Source organism: Peromyscus eremicus, chromosome 3 (assembly GCF_949786415.1).
Source record: "Peromyscus eremicus chromosome 3, PerEre_H2_v1, whole genome shotgun sequence".
Taxonomy (NCBI): Eukaryota; Metazoa; Chordata; class Mammalia; order Rodentia; family Cricetidae; genus Peromyscus; species Peromyscus eremicus.
Genome location: NC_081418.1, coordinates 67,446,060 through 67,459,581, shown reverse-complemented (window position 1 = coordinate 67,459,581; position 13,522 = coordinate 67,446,060).

Sequence of the window (13,522 nt, the reverse complement as noted above, 5' to 3'; positions counted from 1 at the left end):
TTTCAAAGACTCAAGCCAGGCCTTCTATCTTCTTGCTGCCTGTCAATCTTGATGTAGAACTCTCCGCTCCTTCTCCAGCACCATGTCTGCCTGTGTGCTGCCATACTTCCTGCCATGACAGTAATAGACTAAATCTCTGACCCTGTAAGCCAGTGCCAGTTAAATGCTTTCCTTTATAAGAGTTGCTATGGCCATGGTGTCTCTTCTCTCTTCACAGTAAGAGAACACTGACTAAGACACAGGGTTTTTGTTTTGTTTTGTTTTTCAAGACAGAGTTTCTCTGTGTAGCTTTGAAGCCTGTCCTGGAACTCACAGAGATCTGCCTGGAATCCGTGCTGGGACCACCGGGCGACATAGGGTTTCATGGTGTCACCCTGGCTAGCCTGGAACTTGCTTTGTAGACTAGGATGGCCTTAAACTCACAGAGATTTACCTGCCTCTACTTCCTGAGGACTGAGATTATAGGTGTGAAACTCTGGTGGGGTTTTTTGTTTTTTAAATTTTTGAGAAACGGGGTTTCTCTGTGTAGCCCTGGCTGTACTGGAACTCCGTCTGTAGACCAGGCTGGCCTCAAGTTCAGAGATCCACCTGCCTCTGGGATTAAAGGCATGTGCTACCACCACTCTGCTATTTTTTTTGGGGGGGAGGGGGGTTTGAGACAGAGTTTCTCCGTGTAGTTTTGGTACCTACCCTGGATCTCGCTCTGTAGACCAGGCTGGCCTTGAACTCACAGAGATCCGCCTTGGCTCTGCCTCCTGAGTGCTGGGATTAAAGGCATGTGCCACCACCGCCCAGCGGCTATTTTTTTTTTTTTTAAGTATATTATAATCTGAAAGCAGCCAACAGGTTGAAAGTAATGTTAAGATAAATATCCACCATGCAGGCTGGGCGGTGGTGGCACACGCCTTTAATCCCAGCCAGGTGGATCTTTGTGAGTTAGGCCAGCCTGGGCTACCGAGTGAGTTCCAGGAAAGGCGCAAAGCTACATAGAGAGACCCTGTCTCAAAAAACTAAAAAAAAAAAAATCCACCATGCATATAGGGAGAAACCTGTGTATATAGTTTGAGAACATCTGTTTGCAGTTCTGAGTGCTGTTCTGGGTTAGTTAGATTCTGTAAGGCAACTTCTTCCCTCAAAACCTGTTAAAGATTTTTGTAGAAAGTATTCCTAATTCCTTTCCCACCTCTTGTCTTCTGTGACATTCAAAAAATAGATAGCAAAAAAAAAAAAAACAAACAAACAAAAAACCCAACAAAACCCTTTGTTAGTGATAGCCAGACATGAGACACACATTGACCACAAACCACAGACAGAAGACACTGGAGTGAAGAACTCAGATTTGGGCTCACTCTTGGTCTAAGATACTCCAAGAGGAAGACTCTTTTCTTTCTTCCTTTTTTTCTTCCCTTCCTTCTTCCTTCCTTCCTTCCTTCCTTTTTCTTCCTTTCTTTCTTTCTTTCTTTCTTTCTTTCTTTCTTTCTTTCTTTCTTTCTTTCTCTCTTTCTCTCTTTCTCTCTCTCTTTCTCTCTTTCTTTCTTTCTTTCTCTCTTTCTCTCTCTTTCTTTCTTTCTTTCTTTCTTTCTTTCTTTCTTTATTTCTTTATTTCTTTCTTTTCTTTAAGACAGGGTTTCTCTGTGTAGCCCTGGCTGCTGTCCTGGAACTCACACTGTAGACCAGGCTGGCCTTGAACTCAGAACTCCCCCTGCCTCTGCCTCCCTAGCACTGGGATTAAAGACGTGCACCACTACTGCCCAGTTTATCTTTCTTCATTTCTTAATGCAATCAACACACATAATTCTCCTTCTAGTCTGTAGATTGAAGAGAATAGAAAACTCTTTCCTTTCTCCTGATGCTATCTATGATGCTATCTATGATGGCTGTCTGTCCTAATGAATGTGCTCTTCTGAACCAAAGGATCTATCTGATCATGGCTGCAAATGGGCATGGTGCTATAACTCTCCATATAAAGTTCCTATTTGAAGGAGAGTTCCTCTCCACCTCCTGTCTCCTGAATCACCCGTGACATCTTTTATTTTTAACAAGAACCTGGAACACCAGTTTCTCTGTGTCTTCTTTGCCTTCACTGAGTTCTGTTTGATCGGGTCTCTTCCAGGTGTGGTTGTATACCCCTGTAATCTCAGCATTTGGAAGGCAGGACCAGAAGGATCCAGAGTTGAAAGTCATTCTTGGCTGCAGAGGGAGTTAAGACCAGCCTGGGCCATATGAGACTCTATCTCAAAATATAAGACAAAGCAAAACAGAATAGAAAATAAAACAAAACAAAAAAACGAAACTTTTTTTTTTGAGACAAGGCCTCACTCACTACATAGCCCTGGCTGACCTAGAACTCCTTAAGCAGACCAGACTAGCCTTGAGCACACAGAACTCTAAAGGCCTCTGCCTTCCATGTGTTGGGACTAAAGGCAAGTGCTACCATGTTCAGCTCCTGTTTTTAGGAGCAAGGTGTTGTGTAGCCCAAGATGGCTTCAAACTTATACAAATGTTGGCCTACATGGCTCACACCTGTAAGTACAGTATTTGGGGACCTGAGGTGAATTTGAGACTAGCCTGATATACATGATGAGTTTCAGGCCAACCTAGACTAGAGTGTGAGACCTTGCCTCAGAATAAACAAACCACCACCAACAACAACCGAACAATAATAAAAAATTCTATATGGTAGCTGATGCCTATAATCCCAATACTCAGATATTCAGGAGACTGAGGCAGGAGGATTGTTGTAAGTTCTGGGTCAGCGCCAGATAGTATGTGATTTTATCTTTAAAAAAAAATGAGGGGGGCTGGGCGGTGGTGGCGGGGCATGCCTTTGATTCTAGCACTTGGGGGACAGAGGCAGGTGGATCTCTGTGAGTTGGAGGCCAGTCTGGTCTACAAAGTGAGTTCCAGGCTAGCTAAGGACTGTTACACAGAGAAACTTTGTCTTGAAAAAAAAAAAAATGTGGGCAACAACTCTTTATGTAGACAAGACTGGCTTTGAACTCACAAAGATCCATCTGCTTCTGCTTCCTGAGTGATGTGATTAAAGGCATTCATCACCACACCCTGCTAAATGAATAAATCTTAACAACAAACAAACAGAAGGCCAGGGAGAGATCTCATCAGGTAAAGGCACTTGTCACCAACCTTTGTCAAACGCCTGTAACCAACGTGGTGGAAGGAAAGAATCGATTTTTTGACTTCTCCATTCATGGTGCGGCCCACGTGTCTCCCCCAACTAAATAAACAGACAGACAAATAATAAATAAATGTAACAAAAAGGTAAAAATGTTTTAAAAATTGTTTTAGAAATTTTGTGCATGCACACTCAAGTGTGTGTGTGTGTGTGTGTGTCTGTGTGTCACTGTGTGTCACTGTGTGTGAGCATGTGTATGTGAGTTCAGGTGGCTGCAGAGTTCTCTAGAGGGTATCCAATCCAAAGATGGAGTTAGAGGCAGTTGTGAGCTGCCAGGCATGGGTTCTGGAATATAACTCGGGTCCTCTATAAGATCAGTGTGTGCTCCTAAGCACTGGGCCATCTCTGCAGTGACAGAGAGCCTTGGTCGTGAGTCAGGATTCCTGTGAGGTTGCAGATGACCATGCTCAGTTCCTCAGTCATCCCAGAGGGGAATGTCTGATAGCCTGGCTCACCATGGAAAAATACTTTCAGGAAGGAGAGACCATAATCACAGTCCCCTACAGCTGCCACAATTTCCTCACTCCCAAGCCCCTCACCCTTGCCCTACAAAGGGTCCCTGCCAGCTTTCCTCACCCTCTCCTGGCTGACCCCACCAATTTCCTATGGGAGAGAGGCTGCCCTTTACTGTGTGCACTAATAAACACAGATCTGTTGAGGTCATACTCTGGTTTTTTTCTGCCTTCTGTCTCTTTCTGCTGCTTCAGAAATCTAACAACTAGCTCTTAATTAAAAGAACAAGACAAAACAAAAACATATATTATAATTTTAGGTGCATGAGTGTTTCACCTGCATGTATGTATATGCACTATGTATGTGCCTGGTGTCCCAAGAGGCCAGAAGAGCTTTTAGATCCTCTGGAATTGGAGCTTTGGACAGTTGTGAGGTGCTGTTTGGGTGCTGGAAGCAAATCTGGATCCTTGCAAGAACAGCAAGTTCTCTTAACCACTGAGCCATCTCTCTAGCTCCCTCTAAAAACAGAAGGTTTTATATTGTGACCGAAAACTCCTGGGAAGAAGCTGGGTCTGCAGAGACCGGTTAGAACTTCAGTACTGTGGACAGACTGGAACCGTGCAGGTCCGGGGACTAATGACCTTGTCTTGGGCTAAGTTCTGGCTCTCTGAAACAGCCATAACTTGCCCTCTTCTGTGTCGGAACTGACATCTTGTGACAAAAGATAAAGCCTTTTTGGGATCTGTTAATTTAGCAAACCACTAACCTCTGCCAAACCCCAAACTAAGAATGTCTCAGATAGCATCTTGGGCCTATAGAAAGTTTACCTCATCCCCCTGTACCCATCTCTCTGATGTCCCCATCGATGTATTTTAAACTTGCTTTGATTTATTACTTTCTTTAAACTATAAAAACTTCATGAAACTGCTTACACATTGTAACATGGAATTTGGGGTAACCTAAATCTGTATTCCTGGGCCATGATCACTGAATATGACTCTAGAATAAACTATCTCTTATTCCTTTTAAGATGATAGCTGTGGTTTTTGTGTTGACAATATTCAAGATTACTTTTCAGTTTGATGCTTGTGCATCATATAGTTGTAGCTGTGACTGGGTATCTGCTCCACATAGGAGACAGAGATAATACATGATCTTATAGGTAATAATTCCATCCATGGTCTGATAGGATTGGCAAGGAGCTAGGCTTGTAACAGTCAGGTCACTTGGGCTTTGGAGCATGAAAATTTTTAGGTGTTATTAAATTGACTTTTTTTTTCTTTGATGATCCTTCTGCATGCGAAACAGCTGAGCATGAACATGGTATTACCATTGATACTTCCAGTGGAAATCTGAGGACTGCAAGTATTACGTGATTACCATCCGTGGCTCAACCAGTCCGAAGAAGGATGGCAAGCACCTCCCAGGCTCACTTGCTGTCCTGATTCCTGTTGCTGCTGCTGGTGGTGAATTTGAAGTTGGTATTTCCAAGGATGGGCAGACCCCTGAGCAAGCCTTCTGGTTTACACACTGGGTATGAAAAAACTAACCCATGGTCCTCACAGAGTGATTCTACTGATTGGCACTACAGGTGAAAAAGAGGAAATTGTTAAGGAAGTCAACACCTACAGTAAGAAATGTGGCTACTGTTCCAGCCCCGCAGTATTTGTGCCAGTTTCCAGTTGGATCAGTGATAACCGGTTGGAGCCAAGTGCTAACGCTTTGCTTCAAGGGATGAAAAACTGCGCATAGAGATTGCGTACTTGTGCATTCTAGGGCACCACCATGCCAACTGCATTTTGTTGATTTGTTTTTTGATAAAGGGTATCACTATGTAGCCAAGCTGGCCTCCAACTCACAGTAATCCATCCCCTGGTTGTAGCTACCCAAATACTAGGATTGCAGGAATGTATCCACTGTGACCACGTGATTAGCAAAACTCCCAAAGGGTTCCCCTTTAGGAAGAGATGTTGGGAAACAAGAACTCTTGCCGGGCAGTGGTGGCGCATGCCTTTAATCCCAGCACTCGGGAGGCAGAGCCGGGTGGATCTCTGTGATTTGGAGGCCAGCCTGGTCTACAGAGCAAGGTCCAGGAAAGACGCAAAGCTACGAAGAGAAACCCTGTCTCAAAAAAACAAAAAACAAAACAAACAAACAAAGAACTCTTTATAACCTGTAGGAGATATAAACCGTCATTTCTGTGGATAATCTAGGCACATGCAACAAACTTTTATTGTGCTTGTCCTTAGTCTCAATATTTTCTTTTTCTTTCTTTCTTTTTTTTTTTTTTTAAAGATTTATTTATTTATTATGTATACAGCATATATGACTGCAGGCCAGAAGAGGGCACCAGATCTCATTACAGGTGGTTGAGAGCCACCATGTGGTTGCTGGGAATTGAACTCAGGACCTCTGGAAGAGCAGTCAGTGCTCTTAACCTCTGAGCCATCTCTCCAGCCCAGTCTCAATATTTTCATTTCTGGGAATTGAAGAAAAATAATTCTGTATGCATAGATGGGTGCACAAATATTAAGCACAGTTTCAAATGATAATAGATGATTGATTACTTATATTAACTTATGCCATATATATATATATATATATATATATATATATATATATATATATATATATATACTGTCTTAGGGTTTCTACTGCTATGATAAAACACCATGACCAAAAAGCAAGTTGGGGAGGAAAGGGTTTATTGAATTTACACTCCCATATCACTGTTCATCACTGAAGGAAACCAGGACAGAAATTTAAACAGGGCAGGATTTGGAGGCAGGAGCTGATGCAGAGACCATGGAGGGGTGCTGCTTGCTGGCTTGCTCAGTCTGCTTTCTTGTAGAATCCAGGACCACTAGCCCAGGGATGGCACCACCCACCATGGACTGACCCTCCCTCATCAATCACTAATTAAGAAAATGCCTTGGGGTTGGGGATTTAGCTCAGTGGTAGAGTGCTTGCCTAGCAAGCACAAGGCCCTGGGTTCGGTCCTCAGCCCTGAAAAAAGAAGAAAAAAAAAAAAAAAAAGAAAATGCCTTACAGACCTGCCTACAACCTGATTTTATGGAGACATTTTAATTGAGGTTTCCTTCTCTCAGATGACTTTAGATTATGTCAAGTTGGCATAAAATTACCCAGCATATATAGCCACTGAAAATAATTATTTGAGCCTGCCATGGTAGCACATGCCTTTAATCCCAGCACTCAGGAGGCAGAGGCAGGCAGATCTCTGTGAGTTCGAGGCCAGCCTGGTCTACAGAGTGAGGACCAGGACAGCCAGGGCTGTTACACACAGAAGCCCTGTTTTGAAAAAACAAACAAAAAAAATTAATTCATTTTTCTCCAAAGAGGGTTTCCATGTGTAGCCCTGCCGGCCTGGAACTCACCATGTAGACCAGGCTGGTCTCCAACCGTGGTGATCTGCCACCTCTGCCTTTTGACTGGTAAGATCACAAGGCACGAACCACTACGTCCAGAAGTCTGTTGCTGGGAGGCTGGATTTTGCTATGGATGCCAAGGCGGCCTCAAACTCAAAATCCTCCTGCCTCAGCCTCCTGATTGCTCCGATTACAGCCATATACCAACATACCTGGTTTCAAAATTATATTTCTTACTGTATAAAGATAAATGTGTAGCCAATACGACAATTAGATGATAGATACTTAGCAAATATTTGTTAAATAAATCACTGAGGCAAGCAAACACAGGTCAGTTGAGCCTGGGAACCATTTTGTGTGGCTATGCACATCCTCTCTCCTGTAATAACAGACTTCTCTGCCTAGTTCCTTCATTTACTGATGCTATGCACAAACATCTCTTTCCAAACAATATGCCTCACAGCCTCAGAACCTTCCTCACCTCCCGCCTGGGCTCCAGGTACTCCCCTATCTGAACAATCCAATACCTTTCCCTGCCCTTAGTAACAATCACATTTAGACAGTTTCTACCTCCACCATACCTGGATAGGAAAAATAGAAGGGCTGATCTGGCTGGTTTTGGATGGGTGCTCAGTGTGTTACTTTTTCTGTTGCTATGATAAAACACCATGAACCAAGGTGTCTTACGGAAGAAGGAGTTGATTTTGGCTTATGATTTCAGTGGGAGAGTCCATTATGCCAGGAGAGACATGGCAGCAGACCACTGGAGCAGGAAGCTGACAGATCACATCTCCATACACAGGAAGCAGAGAGAATTGACAGGAAATGGGGTAAAGCTATACACTCTAAGCCCATCCACAGTGATGTGCTTATTCCTTCCATAGCCTTCCCAAACAATGCCACCAGCTGTGGACCGAGTGTCCAAATATGTGAGCCCATAGGGGACGTCTTCCATTTGAACCGCCATACGTAGGAGGTAAAACTGTGTCCTCAAATAAACTTTTAGGGAGATCCCCTACTTGCCATCTTATGCCTGCACATAACTTGACATGTTTCTGATATGATTAAAATCAAATGCGTTATACAGCAGGAAAAACTAATATAAAACCTAATCTATCAATTAAAACAGAACCACCCTCACTACACCCCTTAGTAACGGCCCCTGCCTCTCTTGAACCCCATGAAAGGAAGCCTCAAGCAACACTCAGACCCTCTCAGTGCCCTTACTTATGCGGCTGATGTCAGTCTTGACCCTGTATCACTCTATAATTTGTACTTTCCTTTAGCCTTCCATCAAGTTGTCTTGCTTCTTTTAAAAGTCTGTGTGATAACCAGCCATGCACATCTTTTTTTTTTTTTTTTTTGAGACAGGGTTTCTCTGTGTAGCTTTGCAGCTTTCCTGGATCTCGCTCTGTAGACCAGGCTGGCCTCAAACTCACAAAGATCCATCTGCCTCTGCTTCCCGAGTGCTGGGATTAAAGGCGTGCGCCACCACCGCCCGGCCACCATGCACATCTTTAACCCCAGCACTTGGAGGAGGCAGAGGCAGGTAGATCTTTATGAGTTCGAGGCCAGCCTGGTCTACACAGTAAGTTCCAAGTCAGCCTGGATGAAATAGATTCTCTGCTCTCCGACAAAAAAACTGATTGAGTCCTTATTTTCAGTTCTTTGGATTAAAAAGTGCCTGGAAAGACTTGGCCTGGACCTTGGCCACCAATAATAATTGCTCATAAACCGGGCAGTGGTGGTGCACACCTTTAATCCCAGCACTTGGGAGGCAGAGGTTGGCGGATCTGAGTTCAAGTTCAGCCTGGTCTACAGAGCGAGTTCAAGGACAGGCTCCAAAGCTACACAGAGAAACTTTGTCTCAAAAAGAAAAACAACAACAACAACCAATTGTTCATAATATATATTATATGTAATAAATAATAAAAATGTCATAAATATATATTATTTTGGCCTGGAACTTACTATGTAGACCAGGCTAACTCTGAACTCTACCTGCCTCTGACTTCTGAGTGATGGGACTAAAGGCGTGCATTACCACATATGGTTTTTGAAACTTACCCTAATTAGTCTTATCAATAAAAACCCGGAGTCAGATATCAAAGGTGAAAGCTGAAAGATCAGAGGAAAGCAGGGCAGCAGCCATTAGAGACTTCTTATCTCTACGAAATCTCAGACTGAATGGGACGGATCCTGTCTCTACAAATCCTCAGACTGAAAGGGGAGTGGGGTGGAAGATCATGTCTCCACATCCCTAGTGCTGGGATTAAAGGCGTGAGCCACCATTGTCCAGCTCTGTTTCTTAGTCTGGTTCAATCTTGTGCAGCCCAGGGTGGCCTTAAACTGCTGATTTTCCTGCTTCCTCCTCCCAAGTGCTTAGGTTAAAGGTGTGTGCCACCACTGCCTGGCCTCTATGGCTAACTAGTGGCTAGCTCTGCTCTCTGATCTCCAGGCAAGCTTTATTTGTCAGAATACAAACAAAATATCACAACAGGCTTTCTTTGTTTTGTTGATGGTAACCAGTCCTTTCTCTTTCTTTGTTTTGTTTCGGGTTTTTGAGACAGGGTTTCTCTGTGTAGCTCTTGCTGTCCTGGATCTCACTCTGTAGACCAGGCTGGCCTTGAACTCACAGAGATCTGCCTGGCTCTGCCTCCTGAGTGCTGGGATTAAAGGTGTGCGCCACCACCACCCAGCTGTATATCTTCTTTTATGAACTTTGCTAGGAGAGCATTTTAACTCTACGAGGTTCATCTCCTTTCCTCCTGCCCCTACACCTTGAAGTGTCTTCTCCACTTTAGAAGTTTCAGAGGGTTCAGGGTTTACATCTCGGTCCTCTATTTAGTTTAGTTTTGTGTAGAACCAGATAAAGACCTCATGTCACTCTTCTGTTCTCATGGTATTTTTTTTTTTTTTTTTTTGGTTTTTCAAGACAGGGTTTCTCTGTGTAGCTTTGCGCCTTTCCTGGAACTCACTTGGTAGCCCAGGCTGGCCTGGAACTCACAGAGATCCGCCTGGCTCTGCCTCCCGAGTGCTGGGATTAAAGGCGTGCGCCACCACGCCCGGCCCTCATGGTATTTTTAATTTGCATTTTCTCGATCGATAGGGATGTTGAACATTTTAAAAACTGTTTATTGCCTAGCCATGGTGACATATGTTTTTAATCCCAGCACTCCAGAGGCAGAGGCAGGTGGATCTCTGTGAGCTAAGTCAGCCTGGTCCACACAGTGAGTTCCAGAACAGCCCAGGCTACATAGTGAGACTCTGTCTCAAAAAACCCCAACCAAACAATAACCCCAAAATATTTATTGGCTATTTGTATTTTTTCTTCCTTCCCCTTCCTTTCTCTTTCTTTGTTTTGTTTTGGGTTTTTGAGACAGGGTTTCTCTGTGTAGCTCTTGCTGTCCTGGATCTCGCTCTGTAGACCAGGCTGGCCTTGAACTCACAGAGATCTGCCTGGCTCTGCCTCCTGAGTGCTGGGATTAAAGGTGTGCGCCACCACCACCCAGCTGTATATCTTCTTTTATGAACTCTGTTCATTTTTTATACTAATTTTTTTTTCTTAATTGGGTTACTAGCTTAGTTTAGTTTTCAAGCTCTTTGTATATTCTAGACATGGATCCTCAGTCAGCTATGACTGGCAGATTTCCACTCTGAAGTCTCTTTGCGAGGTTAATGATCTCCTTTGCTAGGAGAGCATTTTAACTCTACGAGGTTCATCTCCTTTCCTCCTGCCCCTACACCTTGAAGTGTCTTCTCCACTTTAGAAGTTTCAGAGGGTTCAGGGTTTACATCTCGGTCCTCTATTTAGTTTAGTTTTGTGTAGAACCAGATAAAGACCTCATGTCACTCTTCTGTTCTTAAGTGTGCTGGTTAGCTTTTCTTGTCAACTTGGCATAAGCTAGAATGACCTGAGAAGAAATCACAATTGACTATTGCCTGGACCAGGTTGGCCTGTGGGCAAGTCTGCAGGACTCTGTCATGATCTTTAACTGATGTAGGTAGGCCCAGGCCACTGTGAGTAGTCCCATCACTAGGCAGGCAGCTCAGGTTGTAGAGGAGCCTGAGGTAGCTAAGCATGAGCCAGTAAACAGCACTCCTCACTGGGCGGCGCAGGCGCACGCCTTTAATCCCAGCACTTGGGAGGCAGAGGCAGGAGGATCTTTATGAGTTTGAGGCCAACCTGGGCTACAGAGCGAGATCCAGCACATCAAGAGCTACACAGAGAAACCCTGTCTCGAAAAACAAAACAAACAAAAAAATAGCATTCCTCCATGGTTTCTGCATCAGTTCCTGCTTGAGTTCCTGTCCTGACTTCCCTCAGTGATGGGCTCTGACTTGCAAGCTGAAAAAACCTTTTTTTCTCCTAAGCAGCTTTGGGTCATGGTATTTGTCACAGCAACAGAAAGCAAACCAGGATGGCAGCTGGTATCCAGTGTTTTTTTTTTTTTTTTTTTTTTTTTTTTTTTTGTTGTTGTTGTTGTTTTTCTCGAGACAGTGTTTCTCTGTGTAGCTTTGGAGCCTGTCCTGGAACTCGCTCTGCAGACCAGGCTGGCCTCTGCCTCCTAAGTGCTGGGATTAAAGGCATGCACCACCACCTGGCTGGTATCCATTTTTTTTCAGAACTGTCTGTTAAAGAGGCTGTCTTTTCTCTGTTAGGTGTTTAGGAAGAAACATGGTTCCAGAGAAACATGAAGTTGGATTGTTCTTCAGGGAAAGGTTCAGATATAGTTGTGCATTCAGAAGCAAAAAGCTTCAGCCTGCCTAGGATAACAGAACCTGTTTTTTTTAACCTGAGAGGGCAGGTGTTGTGCCACAGAAAATGGGGCCAAGGTTGGGTGACATCATCTAACTAGGCTAAGACATTTTGTCTTCTATATTTCTGGCTGAGGCAAGTGTTTGAAGGTCTCAAGTACATTTCAGGATAAGGAGCTTCAGGAAGAACAGTAAGCCTAGTTAGTATGTGATATGACAGGTCATTTGTCCTGCCTGTAGCTCTTCTGTTCATGGCTTTGCTATCTGAAAGGGACCATTCCCAGGAGTGGGGGTGGGGTAGATAAGTACTTGGATATTTGTGTGAGCAGGGAGGGTAGACTGCAGCTGGGCATGGCCTTGTCCGCCGTCTGCAGCAGCTGTGACAGGAGAGACTGCAGCTCGAGTGTCTGGATTCTAACCTTCTCCAGGATTCTGGTGTCCTTGTCAGACACCAGGTGCTTTCAGCTGCACAGATTTGTATCTGGATCTTCTGTTGTTCCATTTACCCATATTTCTGTTTCCGTACCATGCTGCTTTCGTTGCATTGACTCTAATATAACTTGAGATCAGGTACGGTCGGTCATACTTGGAATTAAATTATTGTCTTTTTAAAAATACATTTAGCCAGACATGATGATGTACGTAGTCAGGTCCAAAGAAAACTCCAATTGCCCAAACTCACAAAAGCAGACCAAATATCTAGAAATGGGCTCAAGCTGGACTACAATGGATTTATGGCTGTTAGGTAATAGCCAGCCATCCTCAGGAACTTGTGAAGCCAGTTCCTCTCTACCAAAGGAGTCATTTTCCTTAACTCTGGCAGAAGGGACAAATGGCTACCTGTATTGTCTATCAGCCTATAAAAGTGCATGCTGGCCTCCAAGCTCCTTTGGTATCTCAAGTACCTGTCACACATCCTGGTCCTTCTCACCTCCTACCTTAAGCTCCCAGGCTTCCCTTCCCCAGCTGCTGCTTTTCCTTATAGCCCTGCTATTCCATCTGTATTTTCTCTATTCTCTGCTCTTCTCCCCTCTTAAGACCAGGTTGTCTTCTGAACATGGTCAGTCTTTGGACTCTTTCAGATGCCTCTGGCTGTTCTCTTTACCTACAATAAAAATCTTCTCCTTAACCATACCATGGAGGAGTCATGTTAGGAGGCTACTATCCTAAACCTAACACGCATACACAAATGGTATATATGCATACAACCACCCCCAATAATGCCTGTGGTAAGCCTTTTTTTGGCTAAGGAACTGAGTGGTATGTTTGAGACAAAACAAAATTGAGGTGTTGTGTCAGAAAGGGAAAAAAATGATCATTAAAACCTACTTCCTGACAGTTTGAACAAGCACTGTCTAGTTAAGACTAAAAAAAAAAAAAAAAAAAAAGACATGTAAAGGTTAAAGGTCAATTTAATGGACTGGAATCAATACATACAATTCTGTGTGGGTTTCTGTGGGTATTTGCTTAACTGAGGGTGAAGACTCTCCCTAGAGTGTGCAGCCTTTCCAACACTGACCCAGATATAAAGCAGTCCAAGGCAGGCTGGAGAGATGGATCAGCAGTGAGCAACTTTCTGTTCCTGCAGAGAACCTGAGTTCAGTTCCTACCATCTACTCCTGGCAGCTCATAATTGCCTATAACTCCAGGGGATATAAGGCCTCTATATAAAGGTACTGGCACTCAGTCCCCAGTTCCCATAATTAAAAATAAAATCTTAAGAGGTCCAAGA